A 27162-nucleotide genomic window follows, 5' to 3' on the forward strand; every position below is an offset into this window, starting at 1 on the left:
AAGCAGATAGGCCAAATTCATAGTCATTTGTCTGGAAAAGTACAGGAAAGCTGGCGTTGGGGTTGGCAATCAGGAAACCAGTTAAGGCAACTGCTTTCAAAGAAATAAGAGCAGCCTCTAAATTGAAATAATTTGTAAGAGAGAAGATTGCTGAATATTTGGATTTGAATATCTATACGGTGGAAGCTTGGTTCTTGAACGGCTTAGTTGACAAACAAATCGGCTCCTGAACACTAAAAACCCAGAAGTAAATGTTCTGGTTTTTGAACATTTTTCAGAAGCTGAACGTCCAACGCGGCTTCCACTTGAGTGCAGGAAGCTCCTGCAGCCAATCAGAAACCGTGCCTTGGTTTCCGAATTTTTCAGAAGTCGAACAGACTTCCGGAATGGATTACGTTTAAGAACCAAGGTACCACTGTATTATAATTGACTGAGCACTTGGTAATAAGGTCTAAGTTTATAACATGCACTTTATATATTTTAAAGCACTTATCCATACTGTTTAGAAAATTGCAAAGTGGTGTACAGAAATCATAAAGCAACAGATGACATTTTAAAAAGCATAAAGCCAAAATACAAACATGCATAACAAGACAATATCCACTCCAGGCGAGCATCCTCCATAGCTGGTGATTTGTGCCAATTCAATGTAAATGGCCCAGAGATGCTTGAGCAAACAGATATGCTGAAAGCACAGAACAGTCAGTTCACTCCATATTTCCAAGGGAAGGTTGTTCCACATGGTGGGGGCCACCACCTTAAAGGCCCTCTTCCAAAGAGTTGCAAAATGGGTTTCTGATTGCTGTGGCACTTCCAAGAGGTTCCGAGAATATGACTGGCTAACATGAAAAAGAGAGCACCCACAAATCCAGCCATCAGGAATTAAGGAGAGGAATGGAAGGTTTTGGTGCTATGACAACATGTCTCCAGCCCCATAGGAACCTCTCTTTGGGAATCTATTCCATGTCCAGGAAGCTGTGTCTGTGAAGGATGCAACAGAAGGGTAAAAATGTTAGGAAAAAAGGGTGAAAATAAATAAATAATCAACGCACACACTGTCTTGTTGTGGTGCTGATTCTGGAATGGAAATCTAGACTGGTGACCTTTGCTATGTGTTTGCACCAGCTAAATGAAGCCTGTACCTACACAGGATAAGTAATAATAATAATAATAAATATTTTTATTATTTATACGTCCCCCATCTGTTGCAGCCACTCTGGACGGCTTCTAACACATACAAAAACATCAAACATTAAAAACTTCCCGATACAGGACCTGCCTTCAGATATCTTCTAAAAGTTGTGTAGTTCTATATCTCCTTGACATCTGATGGGACGGTGTTCCACAGGGAGGGTGCCACTGCCAAGAAGGCCCTCTGCCTGGTTCCCCATAACCTCACTTCTCACAGCGAGGGAACTGCCAGAAGGCCCTTGGAGCTGGACCTCAGTGGATGTCATGTCAGAGCACCACATAGAAGCATTTAGTGAGTGTCACCTAGGACGGTGGGTGGGTGGAGAAGAAGAAATTAGATCATTCTCCATTTCGGAGGGGAACTTGTACTGGTGGGATTCTTGCAAAGAAGGCTGGAGTAGTTGAACCTTAACTGAACTAGTTGATCCAATCAGTATCACTCAGTACTTACTAGCTCATGCTTTGACTGTTTGGAGATATTGAGACTGCATTCTGCTTCATCTATTTAAAATATGCCATTGGATCACAGGGATTCCAACAAAAAAGAAAGTAGACCAAGTGAAGGCTGAATCAACGCAGCCAAAACTAGGAGATAAAATGGCAAGTGCCAAAACAGGTCCTTCAAGCCCAACCTTTGTTACAGAGCTGCCCACTGTAGCTTCACACAGTAGATGGAAATGAAAGTAGCTGCTAGAGATGAATTCAAGGGGCTATTTGGTGCATCATTGCTCATAAGAAGGGCTGTGAACAAACTCATCATGACAAAGGGATGGATATAAAGATAACTTCTCTGTGCTAATATTCAGTTCTGCCTTCTCATGCTGCTTATTCATTCAATCAACCGATCTATGCAACAGCCGCCATGTTTAAGTTACCCAAAGTCTTCATCAGCTGCATATGCCCTGGCCATCCCAGCCACTGCCAGTCAGCCCCTGCTTGGATCCCAGTTTGACATTTCTCATCTCACAGGTCCTTGACACTGGATCCCAAAGGACAGCTGCTAATGTTCTAACTCAAACACACGTCGTCCTTTCGCCCTCTGCAATGCTAACCACGTCTTGCGGCTACGGCCACAGGAATACTGCCACCCTAACAATAGACTTACTGGATTTTGAATGACACACATCAACCTGCTCTCTCTGTGTGATTTTAGCAGCAAAAAACAAGTCCACAAGGAAAGGGTTAATCGTTCCTTCCCCTGCTACTGCTGCTTGCAACTTCTCTGCCAGCTCCTGGATGGTAACACTGACTAGACTTCATTGCAGGGTGGTGTACACCATCCTTTTTTATTTTAAAACGTTTTTATACTTCTTAATCATTTCTAAGCATTGTGCATTTGCAAAAAAGAGAAAAGGAAACAATAAATGATCACAGGGCTGTTTGCACCATAAAAATACAAAACAAGAACACAAAACGCATAATAAAATCAAAAACAAAACAATACCCTCCCTCTCACAAACACATTTAAAAGGACATAGAATAGCCCATAAGCCAAAGACTTGGCTATAGAGAAACATTTTCGCCTGACGCCTAAAGATATGCAATGAAGGGGCCAGGTGAGCCTTCATGGGGAGAGCATTCCACAAGCAGGGAGCCACCACAGAAAAGACCCATTCTCATGAGCCTACCTTCCAGGCCTCTTGCAGAGGAGGCACACAAAGAACAGACTCAAATGATGATGATGTTGGTCATAGGTTCCGGGTTGGTTCATATGGGGGGAGGCGGTCCTTGAGATATTGCGGTCTATGAGTCCTGAACCAGGTCTTCTATTTTTCACTGAGACCCAATATTCTCTAAGAATGCAGAATGTCAGACAGCAGGGTAGTGCAGCCATGGGGAAAGTCCTTAAACTAGTTCCAGCAACAAACAGGCTTTTCAAATGGTGTGGCTGGCATCGCTGAAACTTGTTGACTGCAGTGGCTGAGTGTCAATATCAGCTTGTGATTCAATGACCCGATCCCCACTTGGGGAATAAAGACACGTGAACACAGTATATTAGGTTAATGGGCAAGAAAACTTTATTGATTACAAAACAAATTCCTTCCAGTAGCACCTTAAAGACCAACTAAGTCAGTTCTTGGTATGAGCTTTCGTGTGCATGCACACTTCTTCAGATACCTTCTTCAGATACCTATCTGAAGAAGTGTGCATGCACACGAAAGCTCATACCAAGAACTGACTTAGTTGGTCTTTAAGGTGCTACTGGAAGGAATTTGTTTTGTTTTGACTATGGCAGACCAACACGGCTACCTATCTGTTTATTGATTACAGCATGTGAAAAGGTATTGGCTTAGCCACTGGACCACGGAGATTAGACTCCACCCACTCAGTGAGGGGTGAGTCTGAAGAGGGGTTAACCACCAGTCGGGGGAGCCTGTTGATGCTAATACAACTATAAGCTCTCCCCTGATGTCACCAAGGGTCGTGCCATGGCCCCCCGCCACACAGGCATCGGACAGGATCCACGACCGCCGGATTCCTTTAACGGAATACCCAAAATTTAAGGGTAGGTGATGGCCACACCTAGCCCTCCCAAGCACCAACGACATATTCCAATGCCTAACCGCCACCCGAGCCCAAATGGCTTGCCGCCAATACCCTCACAGCTGCAACCAATTCCTAAGACTATTGGTTATGTTAGCAAGCCAAATGTCATTTCCCCGATCTGAGAGATGAACGTCGTCATCCTGGAATAGGCTCTGGTTGCCAATCCAGATATCGTCATGCGGATATCGTCAGGGCTTTTCAAATTGTGTGGCTGGCATCGCTGAAACTTGTTGACTGCAGTTACAGATAGGTAGCCGTGTTGGTCTGCCATAGTCAAAACAAAAAAAATTCCTTCCAGTAGCACCTTAAAGACCAACTAAGTCAGTTCTTGGTATGAGCTTTCGTGTGCATGCACACTTCTTCAGATGCCATCAAATGCCAACAGTGTCCTTCAGCTCTCTATATTGGACAAACAGGCCAGACCTTACGCCAAAGAATAAACGGACATAAATCGGACATCAGGAATCACAAGACAGAGAAACCAGTAGGAGAACACTTCAATCTCCCAGGACATTCTATACAAGATCTCAAAGTAGCTGTTTTACTACAAAGGAATTTCAGAAATAGACTGGAAAGAGAAGCTGCTGAATTACAACTTATCACCAAACTTAAAACCATGGAGAAACCTGGCCTGAACAAAGACCTTGGATTCTTATCTCATTATACATGACAAAGCCATTTTTCACCTTTTCACCCCTTGCTTCCTCCTGTAAGACCTATTGCAGTCGTTAAGAGTCGTCAACAGACTCATCACAGCTATCTGCCAATCACCCATTCCTACCACCCTTCTGAGTAATACCCCTCCCCACCTTCTCACTATATAGAAGGGTCTGGAAACTTCTGTTTCAGTGTCTTTGTTGACTGCAGTCGCTGAGGCTCAATGTCAGCTTCCAATGTGTGAGCCCATCAGCAGAACAACTATAAGCTCAATTCCAGGGGGAAACCCCATAGCAACAAAGTTTATTAGTCTGTTGGATAGTTAATTTCCGAATTTCACCGGGGAGTTCGAACTATGTTGTTCTAAATCCTGGAAAGTGTTCTCAAGGGACCAATTCTGTATGTGCAGGGAAATGGCCGGGGGGTCTCTCTTCAATTGTTCCATGACAAGGCAACATGACTAAAGACTCCATTGAGCCTCACTGTATATGTCAGTGTATATCTTCAGTTGCAGTTCAGTTGAAGTTGAGTGTAATGCCCAGAAATACTCTCCATTCACCCAGCTGTAATATCTATATTTCCCCTTCATCAGTTGCTGCTACAATTGCACCGCTGGGAGATTCTTAAATTCAGTTTTCTGCTACTATTATTCATTTCCCCCCGCATTTTAACAGCTAAAATAGAACATGATTATTTATGATGTCTAAATATCTCGCTCTAATGCTTCTCCCAGGCTAGGAAAGGAAACGGGAGCCATGAAGATTTCAGTGAACCACAGCTGCCTATGGCGCTCCCACCAAGCCCCACACATCTAGGGGAACTCTGCCTTCACAAGCAGCTCGGCCATTTTCTCTAAACATAGGCACAGATTTTAGGATAAAGAAGAAGAAAAAAGCACCAGCGGCAGCATTGGCTGTCTCCGTTGTATCTTGATATATAAACGTTTATAGTACTACTGCAATACCCTTTGATAAATTGCCCATCACTTCACAACTACTCAGTTTCACTTCCCCTTTAACATTCAGTGTTTTGTCACATCAACTGATGACAAAGTCACTCTATAAGATAAGGGACGCAGGTGGTGCTGTGGTCTAAACCACTGAGCCTCTTGGACTTACCGATTGGAAAGTCGGAGGTTCAAATCCCCACGACGGAGCGAGCTCCCGTCGCTCGGTCCCAGCTCCTGCCAACCTAGCAGTTCGAAAGCACACCAGTGCAAGTAGATAAATAGGTACCGCTGTGGCGGGAAGGTAAATGGCATTTCCGTGCGCTCTGACTTCCGTCACGGTGCTCCGTTGCACCAGAAGCTGTTTAGTCCTGCTGGCCACATGACCCAGAAACCTGTTTGTGGACAAACGCCGGCTCCCTTGGCCTGAAAGCGAGATGAGCGCCAGAACCCATAGTCGCCTTTCACTGGACTTAACCATCCAGGGGTCCTTTACCGTTACCTTTACCTTATTGCATCCTGCCAACCTTGCAGTTCGAAAGCACGTCAAAGTGCAAGTAGATAAATAGGTACCGCTCTGGCAGGAAGGTAAATGGCATTTCCATGCGCTCTGGTTTCCATCACGGTGCTCCATTGCGCCAGAAGTGGTTTAGTTCTGCTGGCCACATGACCCAGAAACCTGTTTGTGGACAAACACCGGCTCCCTCGGCCTGAAAGTGAGATGAGCGCGCAACCCTATAGTCACCTTTGACTGGACTTAACCGTCCAGGGGTCCTTTGCCTTTGCCTTATTTTTTTTCTCACAATACAAGAACAGAAGGGAAAAGGAAGAAATGAAACTGTATGTCAAACAGAGCGGAGCTGAACCTAGTTACCAAATTCTGTGTTCATTCTCATGTGTCCGTGTGTGTGTGTGTGGTATTTTCAGCCATTTTTAACACTTGCAGACACAGTGTTCAGTTGGTTAGAGCGTGGTACTGATAATGCCAAGGTTGCACGTACAATCCCTGCAGGGGACAGCTGCATAGCAGGGGTTGGACTAGATGACCCTCAGGGGTTACGTTCTTTTGGCTTCTGCTGCTCACCCGCACTATACATTTAAACCAAACAGTCATGGCTTCCCCAAAAGAATATTGGGAAGTGTAGCTTGTCAAGGGTTCTCAGAGTTGTTAGGAGACTCCTATTCCTCTCACAGGGCTGCTGTTCTCAGAGTGGTTCAATAACTCATTTGTATGAGAAGCTGCCGTCCTGAAATATATCAGGGTAACTCAGTTGGATTAAACTGGGTTGTTGTTGTTGTTGTTTAGTCGTTTAGTCGTGTCCAACTCTTCATGACCCCATGGACCAGAGCATGCCAGGCCCTCCTGTCTTCTGCTGCCTCCCACAGTTTGGTCAAACTCATGCTGTCCAACCATTTCGTCCTCTGTCTTTCCCTTCTCCTTGCACCCTCCATCTTTCCCAACATCAGGGTCTTTTCCAGGGAGTCTTCCCTTCTCATGAGGTGGCCAAAGTATTGGAGCCTCAGCTTCAGGATCTGTCTTTCCAGTGAGCACTCAGGGCTGATTTCCTTCAGAATGGATAGGTTTGATCTTCTTGCAGTCCATGGGACTCTCAAGAATCTCCTCCAGCACCAGAATTCAAAAGCATCCATTCTTCGACGATCAGCCTTCTTTATGGTCCAGCTCTCACTTCCATACATCACTACTGGGAAAACCATAGCTTGAACTATACGGACCTTTGATGGCAAGGTGATGTCTCTACTTTTTAAGATGCTGTCTAGGTTTATCATTGCTTTTCTCCCAAGGAGCAGGCGTCTTTTAATTTTGTAACTGCTGTCACCATCTGCAGTGATCATGGAGCCCAAGAAAGTAAAATCTCTCACTGGGTTACACTGATATAGTTCAGGATGGCAGCTTCACATACAGTGGTACCTCTGGTTAAGAACTTAATTCGTTCTGAAGGTCCGTTCTTAACCTGAAACTGTTCTTAACCTGAGGTACCACTTTAGCTAATGGGACCTTCCGATGCCGCCGCACGATTTCTGTTCTCATCCTGAAACAAAGTTCTTAACCCGAGGTACTATTTCTGGGTTAGCGGAGTCTGTAACCTGAAGCGTCTGTAACCTGAAGTGTTTGTAACCCGAGGTACCACTGTACAAGGAGGCATCTGCTACAGGTTGAGGTACCACAGGAATTCTCAATTCTTCCTTATTTACAAGTATTTACATGTAACTTCCTTAGTTACAAGTTGTTGCTTAATAGAATCTTTGTGAAGCTAAGCAAAAGAGTCACAGTTGACTCTGTCCAGGCAGAGCAGTATTCTTTTCATACAGCTGTTGCTTTGCTAGCTTGCTATGCAGTGTCAAAGCCACAGCAGCACAGCCTACCACATTATTGGCACCATGGCAATATTTCTGAACCTGCTGCTGCTCAATTGCTTCCCCATTCAGACTGCCAATGGACACCCAGTGGGGAATAATCTGCTGATTGGTTCTGCTCTGGAAATACAGTAATTATGAAGTTGCTAGCTATTAAGAGATCATGAGAAATGACTGCCAATTCTACATTAAAACATCACCATTATATATATATATATATATATATATATATATATATATATATAATATGCAGGTTTTGGTGTCCTCGGGTGTCTTCCCGTGTAAAAGTTGGGGTGTCTAGGCGACGTTTCGATGAGGTCTCACTCGTCATCTTCAGGCTGGTGCTTTCGGCTTCTTGTTACTGGAACAGAGCGGGATCTCAGTGTTTGAGTTCCTATAAATACTGTAGAGGGGGTGTGGTGTATAGCCTCCAATGTTCTGGGCAGAGAGGAAGTTCCCAGGCTAGTGTGCCTTTTCTTCTTTTGTTCCTTAATTACTTGAGAGATATCTTGAGTGATTTCTTGAGTGATATCCTGAGTACCACTTAGGTGGGTCATTAGGTGTGGATTAGTTGTTAAAGTCTTTGTGTCTTGACCTCTTGAACTTTGTGAAGAGTTTTCCTGAGAAGATGGCTGTACTGTACTTAGTTGTGCTCTGGCTTGGCTTCGTGTATAGGGGCGAGCTGTGGTTTTGTGGCTTGTGTCAGCCAGATCTGTGTAGGGATTGCAGGGGGGTGCAGCATCCGGAGGTGCCACCATGGATTGGCTACTGGATGGTGTCTGTAATTCATCTGTGGAGAGGGTCTGGGTTTGGGTCTGGTGTGGTTGATTGGTGTTGGCGTTCTGTGTGCCTCTGGATCTGGTGTCAGTTTTTGTGGGGAGGGCTAATTTCCAGATGTCTGGCAAGCGGGATGTGTCGTCACGCTTGTTCATGTTGTGAGGGTGTTTCTCTATCTCGATGGCTTCCATGATTATTCTCTTGTGGTGATGTTCCGTGTTAAAGAGCAATTTGGAATCTGCAAAATTAATTTCGTGTCCTGTTTCTTTCATGTGTTGGAAAAGAGAGGAAGTTTTTTCTTCTTTTTTGACGGCATTCTTGTGTTCTGCGATACGTGCATTTATTCGTCTGTTTGTTTGTCCAATGTACGTGGCTGGGCAGACTTTGCAGGGTATTTCATAGATCCCTTGGTTTTCCAACTGGATTTTATCCTTGGGGTTTCTGAGGATATTGGCTATTTTTTGGTTGGTGCAAAAGGCTGTTTTGATATTGTGTTTATGGAGGATTTTGCTAATTTTATCTGTAGTGCCCTTGATATAAGGAAGGAGGGCCATGCCATTGTTTTCTTCTGTGTCTTGGTTTTTGGGGGGTGTTTCCTTTTGGATTAGCTTCGTAATCCTGTTTTGCTGGTATCCATTGGCAATTAACACGTTTGAGAGATTCATACCTCCGGATGCTGCACCCCCCTGCAATCCCTACACAGATCTGGCTGACACAAGCCACAAAACCACAGCTCGCCCCTATACACGAAGCCAAGCCAGAGCACAACTAAGTACAGTACAGCCATCTTCTCAGGAAAACTCTTCACAAAGTTCAAGAGGTCAAGACACAAAGACTTTAACAACTAATCCACACCTAATGACCCACCTAAGTGGTACTCAGGATATCACTCAAGAAATCACTCAAGATATCTCTCAAGTAATTAAGGAACAAAAGAAGAAAAGGCACACTAGCCTGGGAACTTCCTCTCTGCCCAGAACATTGGAGGCTATACACCACACCCCCTCTACAGTATTTATAGGAACTCAAACACTGAGATCCCGCTCTGTTCCAGTAACAAGAAGCCGAAAGCACCAGCCTGAAGATGACGAGTGAGACCTCGTCGAAACGTCGCCTAGACACCCCAACTTTTACACGGGAAGACACCCGAGGACACCAAAACCTGCATTCCTGTACCCGTGAAAATCTACGAAAGCATATATATAATATATATATTATATATATATATATATATATATATATATATATATATATATATATATAATATATATATATATATATATATATATATATATATATATATAATTAAGGAACAAAAGAAGAAAAGGCACACTAGCCTGGGAACTTCCTCTCTGCCCAGAACATTGGAGGCTATACACCACACCCCCTCTACAGTATTTATAGGAACTTGTAAATACTCTACAGTATTTATAGGAACTCAAACACTGAGATCCTGCTCTGTTCCAGTAACAAGAAGCCGAAAGCACCAGCCTGAAGATGACGAGTGAGACCTCGTCGAAACGTCGCCTAGACACCCCAACTTTTACACGGGAAGACACCCGAGGACACCAAAACCTGCATATATATATATATATATATATATATATATATATATATATATCACAACTAACATGCGTGTTTATTCTTAAATAATTTAGGCTACAACCCTAGAAATACATACCTGGGAGTAAGTTCAAGGCGAGAACTGGGCTCTTAAATTTATGCTAGGTATGTATTGTTGTATTTATTATGTATTAATACATATGTTGTGTGTATTAAAAAGTAGAGACATCACCTTGCCAACAAAGATCCGTATAGTTAAAGCTATAGTTTTCCCAGTAGTGATGTATGGAAGTGAAAGCTGGACCATAAGTGAAAGCTGGACCAGAATTGTTAGAACCCAATGCTAAGATATTGTCAAGAATGTATAATCTGCTGTTGAAGTGGAACACTGAGGATGAAACGGTAAAATCGGCTATGATAAAATGGGCACAAGATGTTGGTCATAATATCATGTTTGTTGACTGGGAACAGTTGTGGACCACCGGTATGAAATTCACGGCATGTAATGCCTTAAGAGAGAATATTAGGAAAATGATATACAGGTGGTACATGACCCCAGTCAAACTTGCAAAAATCTTCCATTTGCCCAATAATAAATGTTGGAAATGTAAAGAAACTGAAGGGACATTCTTTCACCTTTGGTGGACGTGCCCAAGGATTAAGGCTTTCTGGGAGATGATATATAATGAACTGAAAAAGGTATTTAAGTATACCTTCTTGAAGAAACCAGAGGCCTTTCTCCTGGGTATGGTCAGCCAATTGGTGCCAAAGAAGGACAGAACCTTTTTTATGTACGCTACAGCAGCAGCTAGAGTACTCATTGCAAAGCATTGGAAGACGCAAGATCTACCCACCCTGGAAGAATGGCAGATGCAAGTAATAGACTATATGGAACTGGCTGAAATGACCGGCAGAATTCGAGATCAAGGAGAAGAGCAGGTGGAAGAGGACTGGAAGAAGTTTAAAGTCTACCTACAAAAACACTGTAAAATTTTTGAATGTTGAGGACATTGAAAAGGAAAAGAAGGGGTTCTAGTGACTGAGTTAAATAAGAGTACAAAGGGAGGGACTAACAATGAAAATGAATAAAGAATGATCTTGCTGAACTAATTATTACATAGAATACAAGATCGGGAGGTGGGTGGAAGTAAGGAAAATAAGGTTTTAAAGGCTATAATTAGAAAGTGAGCTTTTTTTAATGCTAAAATCTTCTTTTTCTTTTCTTTTCTTTTTGTCTATGTTTTCTTTTTTTTGTAATGTTTGTGGATTTTTATGTTGGGATGGAAATTTGCTTCTTTGTTCTTTTTTGTGTAAAATTCAATAAAATATTATAAAAAAAACACATAAGTGAAAGCTGGACCACAAAGAAGGCTGATCGCCGAAGAATTAATGCTTTTTAATTATGGTGCTGGAGGAGACTCTTGAGAGTCCCATGGACTGCAAGAAGATCAAACGTATCCATTCTTAAGGAAATCAGCCCTGAGTGCTCACTGGAAGGACAGATCCTGAAGCTGAGGCTCCAGTACTTTGGCCACCTCATGAGAAGAGAAGACTCTCTGGAAAGGCCCTGATGTTGGGGAAGATGGAGGGCACAAGGAGAAGGGGACGACAGAGGACGAGATGGTGGGACAGTGTTCTCGAAGCTACCAGCATGAGTTTGACCCAACTGCGGGAGGCAGTGGAAGACAGGAGGGCCTGGCGTGCTCTGCTCCATGGGGTCACGAAGAGGCGGACATGACTAAACGACTAAACAACAACAAATGTATTGTTGTTGTCACCCGTCTATCTCGGGAGACAAGGGAGGAGTGCGCCTTTGAGGTTGGAATCAAATTGTTGGGAAGTTACAGTGCCTGCTGTGGCTGTAGAAACAGATAGAGGAGAGACATGTGTTGTTGCAACTGGGGCAGACGAAGGCATTTGTGGTGCTGCAGATGCACCAAAGCATTTCTTCTCTCTGCATTCCTCCCAGCGGTCATTCCTCTTCTTGGTCACTGCTATGGATGCACAACCTGACTATCTGTCTCCAGGCTCTGCGGTCGTCTGCAAGGAATTCCCGCCCTGCAGGGTTGATGTTATCAACTTTCCTGTTATGTTTGTAGGCATCTTTGTAATGCAGAGTTGGTTTGCTAACGGACCTGGTGCCTGAAGCCAGTTCTTTGCAGAGCACATCCTCAAGGGATCTCTGCCATCTTCCATTCTGTGGACATGGACCAAGCCAGTGTAAACATCGCTGAGACAGGAGTGCGAACATGTTGGACTGTAGGCTTGAGAGATGCCCAAAATCGTCCTAATACCCATGACTGACTTCCATGCATATGTGGATATGCAGTACAGTGGTACCTCGGGTTAAGTACTTAATTTGTTCCAGAGGTCCGTTCTTCACCTGAAACTGTTCTTAACCTGAAGCACCACTTTAGTTAATGGGGCCTCCTGCTGCTGCTGCGCTGCCGGAGCACGATTTCGGTTCTCATCCTGAAGCAAAGTTCTTAACCCGAGGTACTATTTCTGGGTCAGCGGAGTCTGTAACCTGAAGTGTCTGTAACCTGAGGTACCACTGTATATAAACAGAACTGGAGGTGGTACTGAAAGGTACTTAGATAACTGGCAACATTAATACCGTATTTTTCGCTCCGTAAGACGCACCTGACCATAAGACGCACCTAGTTTTTAGAGGAGGAAAACACGAGAAAAAATATTCTGAATCAAATGTTGTACTAAACTATTTAAAGCAGCAAAGCAGGCGACTCCTGTCTGCTTTGCTGCTTTAAAGTGAGCCGCGGAGGGGGGACAAACGGGAGTCATGGCTCCCCTACCTCCCCTCCTCTGTGGCTCACTTTAAAGCAGCAAAGTGGACAGGAGCCATTTACACGTCCCTCCTCCGTGCAGCATTCGCGTCATAAGATGCACAGACATTTCCCCTTACTTTTCAGGAGGAAAAAAGTGTGTCTTATGGAGTGAAAAATACAGTACTTCTACCAAAAGAGCAGCTTGTTTTTTGTGGGAGGGGAATTAATCTGAAAGCGTGAGGATTTTGGAAAAGGCAAATGATAAAACAGTCTCTTGAGAACTGTCAGTCTGGGCATGGGAAATAGTTTGAGACCTTGGTGGTCTCCATTGTTGGTTTTAGTCACATCGTCATAAGTTGTCCCATTAATGTCTTGTTTAACTTGGCCCTATAATGGATGTTTCTTTTCTAATATGACTGTGTTACTCACACCTTTCTTCACCATGGTGACTGTTGCCGATGTCATATTTTTGTGTTTTGAAAAAGCAACACTGAAAGGAGCAAAATTTCCCTTATTGTGAAGATCAGCAGGAAACACTGGGTTATAGAAAATTAAGTCATATTCAAAGCAGGGGAGTCCTAGCGAGGCCCCTCCATATTGCACATATATATATATATATATATATATATATATATATATGCTTTCGTAGATTTTCACGGGTACAGGAATGCAGGTTTTGGTGTCCTCGGGTGTCTTCCCGTGTAAAAGTTGGGGTGTCTAGGCGATGTTTCGACGAGGTCTCACTCGTCATCTTCAGGCTGGTGCTTTCGGCTTCTTGTTACTGGAACAGAGCAGGATCTCAGTGTTTGAGTTCCTATAAATACTGTAGAGGGGGTGTGGTGTATAGCCTCCAATGTTCTGGGCAGAGAGGAAGTTCCCAGGCTAGTGTGCCTTTTCTTCTTTTGTTCCTTAATTACTTGAGAGATATCTTGAGTGATTTCTTGAGTGATATCCTGAGTACCACTTAGGTGGGTCATTAGGTGTGGATTAGTTGTTAAAGTCTTTGTGTCTTGACCTCTTGAACTTTGTGAAGAGTTTTCCTGAGAAGATGGCTGTACTGTACTTAGTTGTGCTCTGGCTTGGCTTCGTGTATAGGGGCGAGCTGTGGTTTTGTGGCTTGTGTCAGCCAGATCTGTGTAGGGATTGCAGGGGGGTGCAGCATCCGGAGGTGCCACCATGGATTGGCCACTGGATGGTGTCTGTAATTCATCTGTGGAGAGGGTCTGGGTTTGGGTCTGGTGTGGTTGATTGGTGTTGGCGTTCTGTGTGCCTCTGGATCTGGTGTCAGTTTTTGTGGGGAGGGCTAATTTCCAGATGTCTGGCAAGCGGGATGTGTCGTCACGCTTGTTCATGTTGTGAGGGTGTTTCTCTATCTCGATGGCTTCCATGATTATTCTCTTGTGGTGATGTTCCGTGTTAAAGAGCAATTTGGAATCTGCAAAATTAATTTCGTGTCCTGTTTCTTTCATGTGTTGGAAAAGAGAGGAAGTTTTTTCTTCTTTTTTGACGGCATTCTTGTGTTCTGCGATACGTGCATTTATTCGTCTGTTTGTTTGTCCAATGTACGTGGCTGGGCAGACTTTGCAGGGTATTTCATAGATCCCTTGGTTTTCCAACTGGATTTTATCCTTGGGGTTTCTGAGGATATTGGCTATTTTTTGGTTGGTGCAAAAGGCTGTTTTGATATTGTGTTTATGGAGGATTTTGCTAATTTTATCTGTAGTGCCCTTGATATAAGGAAGGAGGGCCATGCCATTGTTTTCTTCTGTGTCTTGGTTTTTGGGGGGTGTTTCCTTTTGGATTAGCTTCGTAATCCTGTTTTGCTGGTATCCATTGGCAATTAACACGTTTGAGAGATTCTGTAACTCAGTTGTCAAGTGGTCTTTGTCAGCCAGGCGTTTGGTTCTGGAGATGAGATGGCTTCCATGATTATTCCATCGAGATAGAGAAACACCCTCACAACATGAACAAGCGTGACGACACATCCCGCTTGCCAGACATCTGGAAATTAGCCCTCCCCACAAAAACTGACACCAGATCCAGAGGCACACAGAACGCCAACACCAATCAACCACACCAGACCCAAACCCAGACCCTCTCCACAGATGAATTACAGACACCATCCAGTAGCCAATCCATGGTGGCACCTCCGGATGCTGCACCCCCCTGCAATCCCTACACAGATCTGGCTGACACAAGCCACAAAACCACAGCTCGCCCCTATACACGAAGCCAAGCCAGAGCACAACTAAGTACAGTACAGCCATCTTCTCAGGAAAACTCTTCACAAAGTTCAAGAGGTCAAGACACAAAGACTTTAACAACTAATCCACACCTAATGACCCACCTAAGTGGTACTCAGGATATCACTCAAGAAATCACTCAAGATATCTCTCAAGTAATTAAGGAACAAAAGAAGAAAAGGCACACTAGCCTGGGAACTTCCTCTCTGCCCAGAACATTGGAGGCTATACACCACACCCCCTCTACAGTATTTATAGGAACTCAAACACTGAGATCCTGCTCTGTTCCAGTAACAAGAAGCCGAAAGCACCAGCCTGAAGATGACGAGTGAGACCTCGTCGAAACGTCGCCTAGACACCCCAACTTTTACACGGGAAGACACCCGAGGACACCAAAACCTGCATTCCTGTACCCGTGAAAATCTACGAAAGCATATATATATATATATATATATATATGTGGTAGAGCTGTCCTCAGCCCCATAGAGTTGGCATGCTGATGATATTTCTCAAATGCTTTTTGAAAGTTAAAGTACAGTGGTACCTCGGGTTAAGTACTTAATTTGTTCCGGAGGTCCGTTCTTAACCTGAAACAGTTCTTAACCCGAAGCACCACTTTAGCTAATGGGGCCTCCCGCTGCTGCTGCACTGCTGGAGCATGATTTCTCTTCTCATCCTGAAGTCTGTAACCTGAAGCATATGTAACCTGAGGTACCACTGTACTAACAAGTTTCTACTGGATCACCGTTATCCACATCCTTAATGATATTCTCAAAGAACTTTAAAAGGTTAATGAGAACCTTTCGGGAATGCAAAAAAATATATATAATTGTGCTAATAAATTTTGGATAGATCTTGGGCAAACTGCAATTAACGAAAAGGAAAAATGCTTTGGGGACCTTGAAGGGCAGTAACCTAGGCAAATTTTCGAAACCACTTATGGACGGTCACATTCCAATGATGAAATGTGTTTCACATTTTGAAAATATGTGTTGTTGTGATACATGAAGTAGTAAATAGGGCATTTGAGATGTTTCCAGATTGGCCACTTGTTAACGAAGCAGAAGTAAAATGGCTTCCTAAGAGTCTTATCTCACAAAACCCCAGGGACAACCAGTGTGGTGTACTGGCCAGAAAGCTAGACTAGAACCTAGGAGACCAGGGTTCAAATCTCCACTTAACCATGAAACTCAGCTGGTGACCTTGGAACAGTCACCGTTCTCAGACCGAGGGCTTTTCCAGGCATGGTCTGCACTTTAAAGCTCCATGTCCCTACAAAAAAACCACTCTTTAAAGCTGAATCGGAGCAAATGGCCATTTGAGTTTTCTACAGAAATTTGACTTTTCTCCTTTAAAGGGGCAATTTGAGTTTTCCCCTTTAAAGAGTGGGTTTTCATGGAGAAAGCTCCAGAGTGCAAAAAAGAAAAAAGAAAAAAGAACCCAGACATTGAGCTTTTTTAGGGGGAATAAATTTTATTAGGGTTTATAGAGAAAAATACAAAACTTAATATCAAATTTCTTTTTTTGCCATTTTCTATAAACAAAGATTATCTTCACTCCGCAAATCCAAATGTCACTATTTCTTTTTCCTGCATAAAGTCCATGACTTTTCTCTGATTAAACATGTCAGCTTTGCCATCTCAGCCAAGTCCCTGAGTTGTAACAGCCATTCTTCCATTGTTGGCAATAATTGGTCCTTCCGTCTTTGTGCATATAAAAGTCTTGCTGCCACAATCCTATATTGCAACAAAGTTCCATAGACCCAAGACACTGAGCTTTAAAGTGGAGACTATTCCAGAACAGAGAGGAGGAAAGGTCAGTGTGGATGAGCCCTTTGTTAGATTTCCTAGCTCCACAGGTACCCTGTAATCAGAAAACATGTTAAATCAGTTCCTTAGGAAGAGCAAATTCACTGGAGTCAGGAGTATCAGTAGCTCTGTTGTCAGAGATGCATCAAAAACAACCACAGCTCAGTGACAAGAGTGCTTGCTTTGAGAGAATAAAAATCTAGATATAAACTTTGGTGCTTCCTTTGATTTCTAGTAGCAGGGGCTCTGAATGACATCTACCCAAAGCTTTGGAGAGGTGTTGCTACTTAGTAGACTGTGTTTAATGAGATTAGCCAATATTCTGAAGTAGCTTCTTCTCACATTCATCCCTAGCATATTCTTTCTTTCTTTCTTTCTTTCTTTCTTTCTTTCTTTCTTTCTTTCTTTCTTTCTTTCTTTCTTTCCTTCCTTCCTTCCTTCCTTCTTTCCTTCTTTCCTTCTTTCCTTCTTTCCTTCTTTCCTTCTTTCCTTCTTTGGCGATCACTCATAGCTGAGTAAGTTTGTCATACATAAACACGGTTTTAAAAGTGAGTCCAAAAGTGACTGTGGAGGCCAGTTCTGGATCCACACATCCTTCCACAGTGGGGACATAGGTTTCCAGCCAGGAGTTGATCCCAGTGAGAGTTTGCCAAAAGTGCCTTCTGCTTAGCGTGTTTCTCCCTTTTGTTCTGACTTCGAGCGTCTTCAAAGTCCATAACACCTTTGGTAAAGGCTGTTCTCCAATTGGAGCACCTGCAGGCCAGTGTTTCCCAGTTGTCAGTGTTTATACTACATTTTTGAAGATGAGAGAGTCTTTGAACCTCTTTTGTTGACCACCAGCATTACACTTACCATTTTCAAGTTCGGAGTGGAGTAGTTGCTTTGGAAGACGATCATCAGGCATCCTCATAACATGACCAGCAGCATATTAATAACCCCAGAGCTAGAATGATTTGATCACTAGTGGTTTCAGAGCTGAAACAAAACCGCAATAACATTAAAATTCAAAATCAGCAAAGTTAATATAAAACAAACTTCTTTGCAAGGTAACCTATAAAATAGTGATTGCTATTTTTCAAATATTATCAAATATTATCAAATGCTGATGGCTACATGTCAGACGCTGCCAAGAGTTGACAGAGTGCATTGCCAAATGCTGATGGCTTTGAACAACTTATAGCCAGATGTGGACTGAACATTTGGAGAAGACTACAGGAATGACTACATCCCAGTAGTGATGTATGGAAGTGAGAGCTGGACCATAAAGAAGGCTGATCGCCGAAGAATGGATGCTTTTGAATTCTGGTGCTGGAGGAGACTCTTGAGAGTCCCATGGACTGCAAGAAGATCAAACCTCTCCATTCTGAAGGAAATCAGCCCTGAGTGCTCACTGGAAGGACAGATCGTGAAGCTGAGGCTCCAATACTTTGGCCACCTCATGAGAAGGGAAGACTCCCTGGAAAAGACCCTGATGTTGGGAAAGATGGAGGGCACAAGGAGAAGGGGTCGACAGAGGACGAGATGGTTGGATAGTGTTCTCGAAGCTACTAACATGAGTTGGACCAAACTGTAGGAGGCAGTGAAAGACAGGAGTGCCTGGTGTGCTCTGGTTCAGGGGGTCACGAAGAGTCGGACACAACTAAATGACTAAACAACAACAACAAACAGGAATGATGCGGCTATCAAAATACACAAGTGAAAATCTGGAGGAGAAATTGAGGGGGATGTGAAACTAGCTTCACCTCTATTTCAAAACCAGCTGGTGGTAATATTTAGCTAAATATATACCATTTCCAAATATCCAAAGCACTCCACATCCATTTGTTGAGTAACTAAGTGCCTCACAGGGTTGTTGTCTACTTAGCTCAGCACCAGGACCCTCATGTTGTAGGAGGAGGGATTGAAGCTGAGAGAGGGAGTTTCTTGCTTCAGAGAACCTAAGTGAGTTCAGAGCCAAGGCAAGATTCAAAGCTCCAGCAATGTGCTGATTTATAGCCTCCACTGCACCAGCTGAAGCTTCTTACAGTGGGCAGTTCAATAGGCCGTGTGTTGAGTTAGATGGAAGAGTGAGCAGTCTGCCTGGGGATGGCTTGCTGCCATGAAATGGCTATCAGTATTTTACCTGAGGGTTCCCTTTGGCCATTATTAGGGATATATAAAGAGAAGCTGAGCATCTGGTTCTGACACTGACAGATTCACACGCTGTTTCAAGCTAAAATGCCCAAATGTTACAAAGATAAACCATATGGAAATCTCCAACGTTCGGGGCCATTAATGGGTTTTTTTAAGGCAACTGTGATTGATGGAGCAGCTCTCACAAGTCCAACATCAATGAAAATGCAACTTGATCTTTTGAACTTAAGAGATTTTTCTTGTTTTTTTGCTTCTTTCTTTTTTTAAAGTCACATAAAAACGATTTTTGTTCAGACAAAAGCTGTCTGGAATGCACGGCCTTGTCATACACATTTTAGTCAAAATCTTTCCTTCCCCGCTCTCTTCCTAGGCAGACAATCATGCTTCTTTTAAAGTTTTTGTGTCTTTAATTCTCACCGGAACCCCAGCACTTGTGGTTTCTTATGGTATAGCAACGGCCTACAGTCTGAATTGGGAATATTTGTACTGCAGCTTCTGTGCCCTGGTTCACAAGAGATACAATTCCGGCTTTCTGTCTGGGGGAAATGGAGCACAGTTGCAGCTCAGTTCCATACTGGTTGAACCTCACAGAGGGAATCTGTGCCATGAGTATTCTGTTTAAGAAGAAGTTGCAGAAGAACCAGATTTACACGAGAATGCTGTCGAGGCAACATTTTTGCGTCCAGTTGGGCCAGGTGTGTTGGGATGCGTCTGGGGAGACGGTTGCATGCGAATGGGGTGCACTAGTAAAGTGCAGAGCATTTCAGACCCTCCAAGTACCCTATTTTCCAGTGAGAGTCCCAGATTTACAGAAGCCATCCCGGTTTCTGTAAATGACACCGGTCCATTTATTCCTAAATTTCCTGCAACAACCAATTCCTGATCCAGGAGAGGGCCTCTCCAGACCCTCCAGCATTCTCTGTTCTCTATTCTAATTATTCTGATTCTTATTATTATTATTATTTATACCCCACCCATCTAACTGGGTTGCCAAGCTGCTGGACATGCCGTTGGATGTCTTCTAAAGACTGTATAGTTACTTCTCTCCTTGTGTTGGGGGCTGCATAACTCCATACCCTCAAACATTTCTCCAAAGAATATAGGTTTGTCCTAAGGAAAAGCAGGACATTCTGGGATCAAATCAGAAACCTGTAAATCCAGGACTGTCCCTGGAAAATAGGGGCACTTGGAGGGTCTGCCTCTCCTCTTCTTCCTTGACTGGAAAACTTTCTGGGGAGCCTTTGGTACTTTGAAAGCCTTTTGAAAGTTCAAGTGCAGCGTGTCAAACAGGTCACCTCCATCTATATGCTTGCTGACATTCTCAAAGAACTCAAATATGTTTGTGAGACAGGACTTGCCCTTGTAGGAATGACTATGGCAAGGCGGCGGGGGGTGGAGGGCAGGGAATATGACAGAGAACTTCGACAGACTTAAGATGGATGCCGGCAGTTTCCTTTTTGGGAGCTGCTGTTCTGCTGCCCGCTTCAAGAGCTGCTCTTGCAAACGCACACAGTGGGTGAGTTGGCGAGGCCAGCAGCCCTCTCTGGCCAGCTGCTTTCCCTAGCTGAGAAGTATGCATTCAATTAGAGGACTTTAATTAAAATTCTTTTTCTGGAGCATCCTGTTTCCAGTCCCTGCTGTAAATTCAAGATGACATTCTCGGGTCTAACAGGTGGATGAGATTATTCTGAAAGCCACCAGATGAGGGGAAATGGAAGCAGATCCGGAGGTACAGCTACAGGAACGTAGAGACAGGGTAATGGGCAGAAGGGCTGGGTATGTGTGTGAGAGGAAGGGATGTTGTTTGTGCTTTCTAAATAGTCCCCAACAGCTATATAGCCTGCATTTTCCACAATTCTCCTTTCTGAGCAAAGAGAGTTTTGAGAATATCCCCCCCCCCAAACACACAGGGATCCATCAGTTCAGCAGGGGGCGGCCAGAGACTCCTACTGAGATGGCAAGCAGGGATTGAAAAAAGCAGTACAGTCATACTTTGGCTCCCAAACGCCACAAACCCAGAAGTGAGTGCAGCGGCGTAGCGTGGGTTGTCAGCACCCGGGGCAAGGCAAGTAATTTGCGCCCCTAACCCCTAACCTGCCGCCGCTGCCAGCTTCTTCTTGCTGCTGCCTGGGCTGGGGTATTTACGGTAAGGTAGACACGGCGGCAGCGGGTCCGTGTCAGGTGATCTGAGGCGAGTTGCCGCTGGCGCTGCCGCCCAAGCGATGCCGCTTGCCCGGAGGAGGAGGAGGGCAGAGAGGCGAGGAAAATGCAACATGGCCCAGCAGCTGCAGTGGCGGCAGCGGCAGCGGAGCTGTGAGGAGGGGCTGCCTGGTGCGCCCTCCGCGTCCCTGACCCGCCGCTGCCTGCCGGACGCCTTCAGCCCGGACGCGTGCACAGCTCGTTGGTTCCACGAGACATGGGGCTCTGCTACAGCCTGCGCCCGAGGCTCTTCGGCGACTCCGGAGGCGGCAAGCGCCCCCCGATGTTGCGCCCGGTGCAGCCGCCCCCCCCCTGCACCCCTACGCTATGCCACTGAGTGAGTGTTCTGGTTTGTGAACGTTCTTTGGAACCTGAATGTCTGATGGGGCTTTCGTGGCTTCCAGTTGTCTGCAGGAGCTTCCTGCAGCCAATCAGAAGCTGCGCTTCAGTTTCGGAAACGTTTTGGTAGTCGACTGTTATTTGTGGGGCATAGGAATTCGTTCCCCCCCCCTTCAAAATATAGTCTGCCCCCCCCCACATGGTTTGAGGCATGGTGGACCGGCCCATGGCTGAAAAAGGTTGCTGACCCCTGGGTTGGAGGGAGGGGGGGAGAAAAAAGGGGGGAGTGAATCTTTCATTCTTTGGCATAGTGTAGGATAGGTTCTTTATTTGTCTATGTTAGGGGTCAGCAAACTTTTTCAGCAGTCCGCTGTCCCTCAGACGTTGTGGGGGGCCGGACTATATTTTGGAAAAAAAGAAAGAAGAACAAATTCCTATGCCCCACAAATAACCCAGAGATGCATTTTAAATAAAAGCACACATTCTACTCATGTAAAAACATGCTGATTCCCGGACCGTCCGTGGGCCAGATTTAGAAGGCGATTGGGCTGGATACGGCCCCCGGGGCCTTAGTTTGCCTACCCATGGACTCTATTTGCTCATTTTTGTTGGCGGTGTGGGAGGCTGGAGAGAGCCCAGAGCATGGCTGGTTGCATTCAGTTCTCTGCAGCGAGTTTTGTGTGAGGGGGTGGGGTGAGGGTTGTCGAATAAGCTATGCTAATTTGTATGCTGTCAGGGGGTTATGTTGTTGTCGTATGATTAAGGCTTGTTGTTGTTGTTGTTTAGTCGTTTAGTCATGTCCGACTCTTCGTGACCCCCCTGGACCAGAGCACGCCAGGCACTCCTGTCTTCCACTGCCTCCTGCAGTTTGGTCAGACTCATGCTCGCAGCTTCGAGAACACTGTCCCACCATCTCGTCCTCTGTCGTCCCCTTCCCCTTGTGCCCTCCATCTTTCCCAACATCAGGGCCTTTTCCAGGGAGTCTTCTCTTCTCATGAGGTGGCCAATGGCTTGGAGCCTCAGCTTCACGATGTGCTGAGGGCCACAACAGCCCCATATCCTTTAGAAAGACCCTAATCCTTTAAAAAGCCACAGTGCCAGGGAACATCATCACCATACTGTGTGGTGGAAAATTACCCATTCATTATGCCTTGGGGGAAAAAGCACTTTCTTTTGTCTCACAGGTATTTCATACATTATTGTAAGGCACACCTGTGTGTGATCAGGAACTCCAGCCAACATTTGTTACCTAATGTGGGTGCCATAGGTGAGCCCTGTGGTTACTTAAAGGAAAGGTTTTTTCTGTATTATCCTCAGCCAGTGTAAACACAGTTTCCCAAGGGCTCACTCCTGTCTTTTGGAACAAGAAGCACCCATTTCTGGCTCATATCTTTTTTTTTCTTTTTTTTTTGGATAATATTTATTAAAGTTTTGAAAGTTACAGAAAGGAAAAAGAAAAAGAGTTAAACATAACGAAACCATACAATACAATACAAAAACAAAAATATTAAATATACATGACAAAAATAAAACAAAAACAATTAAAAAAAGAAAAAAGAAACACCACCTATACTTTCAATGTTATTAACGTTCTTTTACTTGTTTCAGCGACCTCTTCACACCTCCCTTTTTTTGTATTCCACTTTGATTAATTGTTTCAGCAAATCCTTTCCATCTTCCTCAAACTTCTGGCCTATCATTTAACTTAACAAATCCTAACATTATTTTTTCCTTTAATCCAATTACAATCTATTATACTTAATTCTTTATAACATTTCTGCTAAAGCCATGTAACTTCCCATTTCTGGCTCATATCACCCTTCCTTTCATGGAAGACTTTGATGGTGGGGAGCACCCTCTAAACGCCCTTTAAATGCCCTCTCTGCTGCTCTCTCTCCAGCCCAGATAGATAGATAGATAATACTTTATTCGGCTATAAGCCCACAAGGTAAAACAAACCCAGATAAAAAAATACTGTACCCAAACTATCCACAATTGGAATGGAGGTTCTGGAGGATGCTCCTGCTGGGCTGCCCCACACGTCAGCTGTTAGGCAGGGAGACTGAACAGACTAAACAAAGCCCTGCTGCACCTCCAATCTCTTCTCCGCCCTCACTGACATCCTCTTCAGGCTCCAGGGAGGATGTCCTCATGAGATCTCCCCAGTTCTCTTCTTCCATTTCCTGGTATGCATTAAATAATTTAATTATTCCCCAGTGCTGCATGTATACATCATTGCTCACAAGTCGATTGTGCACAAGTGGGTGGGTGGGTGGGGGGGGGATGCCTGTACTTTCTTATTTTAAAAAATGAATATTATTAAGGTTTATAGCGAAAAATACAAAATTTAATATCTCTCCCTGTTTTTTAAACCAAAGCAAAACTTTTATCTAGATACAATAAAAACGCAAAAGGGGAGGGAGGGAGAGAAAGAAAAGAAATAGAGAACTAAAAAGAAATATAAAAAGAGTTTTTTTAAAAAGAGGTTAAAAGAGAAAGATAGAAAAATAAGATTCTGAAAGTAAAGAACTTCTGATTCTTCATCGGTCTGCTGTATAAAAACAATACTCACTTCATCAAACCTGACAAAGCCACTTTCTAGAAACAAACATTATCTTCAGTCCTCAAATCCAAATATCATTATTTCTTTTCTTTTTTTTACGCAAAATGTTTATGAGAGGCTTCCAACCTGTTATGTACTGAGTTGAATAGGATCCAAAATGCAGCAGTCTGATTGGTCCTAGAACAATAGGATTCAGAATGCAGCAGTCTGATTGGTCCTAGAACAATGCAGCAGTATGATTGGTCCGCAGGAGCCACCCAATCTAGCTCCAGGTGGAAGTGAATCTGCAACCTGATTGGCCTATAGGAGAATCCCGGAATTAGCCAATCACATGCGGCCCATTGTGTAAATAATGTATATGTAATGGGAATAGGGGTTGCTCGTGCGTAAGTGGCCGCTGCTCTAGGCAACGTTGTCTGGCTAAACCTTTCCCTGGCTTGGCAGCCTCTACTCCGTGGCTGTCTCAATCACTGGCAGAATCCGTCAGTGGGCATTTCCTGAACTTCTTCCAGCATAAAAGTTCTTTGACACCAAGTCTCCGCCTAGCCTCCCTGCGCGGAAGCTTTCTGCGCAGAGTGGGCATGGCCAGCGGAGGTCCTGTGCTCTCCCCGCTGGTCTCTGTGGAAGAGTCTTGGAGCCCTCTCTCCGAAGTCCTCCCAGGCTCCCCTCTCTTCCTGGTGTCACGCCGATTTCCTTCCTCAGAGGAAGTGAGCTCCCTCTCCCTACTGGGTCCTTCTCCTGCATCGCTGCTGCGCCTTACCTCCTCTCCTTGCTCCGATGGCAGTTCCCTGACAGTATATAAAGCAGATATTGTGGGGGAACTTCCATTCCTCCTCACCACTATGAGCTGAATAAAGAGCATGAAATCCACACTCGACTCTGAGTATGTTATGTAGTGAAGTTTCACCCTGGGCCAGCAGGGGGATACTGTATATAGTTTTCACTCAGGTCTGTCGATAGTTTTCACTCAGGTCCACGTCAGTTATTTTAGGCGGGAACTCTGGGCTGTTGTTGCTACAATGTTGACAGCCGGCTGCCTATAAAAGCAGGCCGGCTGAGCTGTTTGCAGTCAGTTCTATTCCAGCTTACAAAAATAAAGAGCTACTTGGAGAAATCGCTGTGTCTTCTGCTATGTCAACCCACAAGTTAACACTGGCGACGAGGATGGGATCGATGGACATCAGAGCACAGCCAGATGCGGCCAGCCTCTGAACTGAGCTGAATCACTGAGCTGAATCACAGAGCGAAATCACTGAGCGAAATCACTGGACAGAACCAATTCAGAGCTGACTGTTCTGGCTAAGAGCACTGTGTTCCATCCATCGCCCTTCACGCCGGCATCGGAATCATGGCTTCACTTGTGCCTCTACCGCCGTTTGCGCCAGCCTCTGAATCATGGGACTCCTACCTCGCTCGGTTCGACTGCTACCTCCAAGCCAACAAGCTGACAGCAGTATCAAAGGATCGGAAGCGGGGCCTATTCCTCAGCCTCTGTGGGCCTGAGGTGTTTGAGACGGCCCGAGCATTGGTTGCGCCTGAAGCAGTCCAGGCAACACCATGGGACACGATCCAAGAGAAGCTCCGCAACCACTACGCACCAAAGCCGTCCAAGATTGCTGCCCGCCATGCGTTCTACCACCGGAACCAGGCAGAGGGGGAGTCAATCAACAACTACACCACCGCCCTGCGACAGGCTGCAATGCACTGTGAGTTCCGAGACTTAGACGATGCCCTGATGGATCGAATCGTCTGCGGGGTCCGGGACATCCATCTGCAACGGCGTCTCCTTGCCAAGCCAGACCTCATGCTGCAGAAAGCCATTGAGGAGGCTGTGGCCTCAGAAGCTGCTGAACGCTCCGCCCAGGAGATCCGCAAGTGCAGCAGCCCGCGTCTTGCTAGGGAGCCAGTTCCGGTGCATCATGAAGAGGCCAGCAGTGATGAGGCATCCTCCAGTGAAGACGATGACGTGCACCAGACAAAGCGGGAGCGCAGGAAGTTCCAACAGAAGTCCAAGGGCCAACTGGAATGTGCCGGCTGCGGAGGCAACCATTCCCGTGCCAAGTGTCGATTCAGAGACGCCATCTGTAGGAAGTGTTCCAGAAGGGGCCACATTGCTAAGGTCTGCCGATCGGCTCCGTCTGACACCCCCCCTTCATCGACTCGGAAGTCCAAGTCTTCACTCCAGTCTGCCAAGGAAAGTTGTTTCGCTCTCACCAACTGCCGCTGCCCGTCTGGAACCACGATTGGCCAAACCGACTCGTCTACGCGACGCAAGCTGAACGTCACGGTGCTCATTGAAGGAGCTCCATGTGACATGGAGATCGACACCGGGTCTGCCCTGTCCATCGTGTCATGGAGCACCATCAAAAGACTGGTACCCAGAGTGTCCAAAAGGCAACTCGACTCTCACCGCGTACACCTGAGAGACTACCAGGGAAACGACATTCCCGTGGTAGGCGTTGGCCGGTTCCGGATCGCCTTCAAGGATTTTTCGGGCCTGCTCCGGTTGGTGGTGGTCGAAGGTCAGCGGCCAAGCCTCCTAGGGCTAGACTGGTTTGATGCCCTCGGCCTGGAAGTCACCAGCATCAACTGCATCTCTAACGCAGAGACTGAGGGTCTGGTCAAAGACTTTGCCGAGGTTTTTGACGGCACCTTGGGGCAATATACAGGTACGCCCATCTCCTTTAGCCTTGATCCACAAGTCGCCCCCATCAAGCTAAAGCTACGCCGGGTTCCCTTTGCTCTCAAGGCTAAGGTGGACGAACAACTGGACAAACTGATCGCCCAAGGAGTTTTGGAGCATGTTGACCACGCCAAGTGGGAAACCCCCATCGTCACGCCTGTCAAGCCAGATGGGTCGGTGAGAATCTGCGCTGACTACAAGTGCACGATCAACAAGGCACTTCGGCAGCACACTTATCCGGTTCCTGTTGTCCAACACCTGCTGCATTCCCTGGGTGAGGGTAAGGTCTTCGCTAAGCTGGACCTTGCCCAAGCCTATCAACAACTGCCAGTCGATGATGCCACTGCTGAA

The 27162-nt window shown here is 45.2% G+C and overlaps 1 long non-coding RNA gene across 1 annotated transcript in view; it reads right to left on the reverse strand.

Moving 5' to 3' along the window:
- The window catches only part of LOC309332582, an 88664-nt gene that overhangs the window by 2121 nt on the left and 59381 nt on the right, over positions 1-27162 (reverse strand). The gene's annotated exons all lie outside the window — the stretch shown is intronic.

The sequence above is a fragment of the Podarcis erhardii genome (assembly GCF_964252035.2).
Source record: "Podarcis erhardii genome assembly, chromosome: 17".
In the NCBI taxonomy this organism is placed as follows: domain Eukaryota; kingdom Metazoa; phylum Chordata; class Lepidosauria; order Squamata; family Lacertidae; genus Podarcis; species Podarcis erhardii.